The 2,058-nt window shown below is 36.6% G+C and overlaps 1 non-coding gene across 1 annotated transcript; it reads right to left on the bottom strand.

The window, feature by feature from the left end:
* Positions 1-1,713: 1,713 nt before the first annotated feature.
* Positions 1,714-1,820, bottom strand: LOC122150585. Its single transcript, XR_006163748.1, has one exon. It is a non-coding gene; the product is annotated as a U6 spliceosomal RNA (small nuclear RNA).
* Positions 1,821-2,058: the final 238 nt, after the last annotated feature.

Raw genomic sequence — 2,058 nt, 5'->3', positions numbered from 1 at the left:
GTAAATTTTGGTCAATGACATGAGACAAAGTATATGTGAACTGCTGTATGAAAAGTGAATTTACTCTGTAAATCTTCACCCAAATCCTAATTTAAAAAAAAAAAGTGGACCTGGCCATGTCCTTCTTCCTAGTCTGTCTTAGTCTGGAAGCTCTGCTGAAACCTGTCCAACCATGAGTGACCCCACTGGTATTTGAAATACTGGTGGTATAGCTTCCAGCATCACAGCAACACTTAAACCACCACAGTATAACAGACAAGTGGTGGAGTAATTTCTGTACTTGCCCTTTATTCTTACAGTCCTCTCAGTGTCTTACTTTGACTTTGTCATGTTGTTCTGACTTCTCCCATATTGTGTATTGCATTTCCCTTCACCATTATTAACATGTGTCTCCTATCTAGTTCATAATTTCCCCCCCTCCCCCTCTCATCCCTGGTAATCATCTTTTCTTTTTTTTCCCCCTACATGTAAACCTTTTCTTTTCTTTCTTTTTTTTTTTTTTTAAATAATAATGGTCTCATAGAAGATTGTCCTTTTTTGATTGACTTATTTCACTCAGCATAATATCCTCCAAGTTCATTCATGTTGTGAGATGTTTTGTGGATTTGTTGTCATCATTTATCATTGCATAGTATTCCATTGTGTGTATATACCACAGTTTCTCCATTCATCCATTGATGGGCACTTACATTGTTTCCATCTTTTTACTATTGTGAATAATGCTCAATGAACATAGGTGTGTATATGCCTATTTGTGTCACAGTTCTTATTTCTTTATAGTATATACCTAGGAGTGAGATTGCTGAATAATATGGCATTTCTATTTCTAGCTTTTTAAGGAAGCGTCCTGGATGAAGTGCAGCCAGAATGCTCCATAGAAGCAAGAATGGCCAGGCTTTGTCTCACCTACTTGGTCATGTGGTCAGAAAGGACCAGTCCATGGAGAAGAATATCATGCTTGGTAAAGCAGAGGGTCAGAGAAAAAAGGGAAGATCCTCAATGAGATGAATTGACACAGTGGTTGCAACAATGGGCTCAAGCATAGCAAAGATTGCGAGGATGGCACAGGACCAGGCAGTGTTTCGTTCTGTTGTACATATGGTCACTATGAGTCAGAATTGACTCAACAACAACTAACAACAAGGAAGCCTCATAATGTTTTCCATAGTGGTTTCCATTTTACATTCCCACCAGCAGTGTATAAGAGTTCCAATTTCCCCACAACCTTGCCAATATTTGTTATTTTCTGTGTCCTTGATTAGTGCCATGATTGTCAAGGTGTGATGGTATCTCGTTGTAGTTTTGATTTGGATCTCCCTAAAGGCTATTTTTTTTCTGTTTTTTCTTTAAACAAATTTGTGTCAAGGGATGTGTCTTCTATTTCACTGATTCTCTCTTCCATTGATTCAATTCTACTCCTATGTCCTATTGAGTTGTGTATCTCTGAAATTTTATTGTTAATTTTTTGGAGTTCTAGTTGATGTTTTTGTGTGGTTTCTAATTGTATATTTATTTTGTCATTTTGTTCTTGTATTGTTTTCTGGATTCTTCTACTGTTTTCTCTGCTTCCTTGATCCCTTGTGGAACCTTATATATTAGTCTTTTGAATGCCTTATCAGGTACTTACATTACCATTTCTTCCTCCAGAAGGTTTTCTTGTTCTTTATTTTGGTCACTTGCTGGAGCCATCTTGTCCTGCTTCTTTATGTGATTAAAAATATGGAACACTTCATGAATTTTCATATTATTTCTACATAGAGACCCTGCTAATCTTTTCTGTACTATTCCAATTTTAGTATATGTGCTGCTAAAGTGAGTAAAATAGCAAGATTTTTTATGGCTTAACTTTGGAAACCACAAAGACTCCACCATATTCTATTGGCCAAGTAAATTACCAAGACCAAAGGAGGAAATTCAAGGGGAGAAAATTAGACTCCATTTCTCAATGGGAAGAGGGTCAAAGAATTAAAACCATCTTCAATTTGTCACACCTGAGGTCCCAGAATTAATATTAGAAGAACTGAAAGTAGATTCCACCTCTCCTGATTCTTAATGCAA

Source organism: Orycteropus afer, unplaced genomic scaffold (assembly GCF_000298275.1).
Source record: "Orycteropus afer afer isolate SDZICR_OR568_19922 unplaced genomic scaffold, OryAfe1.0 scaffold00176, whole genome shotgun sequence".
NCBI classification, from domain to species: Eukaryota; Metazoa; Chordata; class Mammalia; order Tubulidentata; family Orycteropodidae; genus Orycteropus; species Orycteropus afer.
The sequence above is the reverse complement of the archived record's forward strand: the minus strand, read 5'-3'. Positions and strand labels throughout refer to the sequence as shown.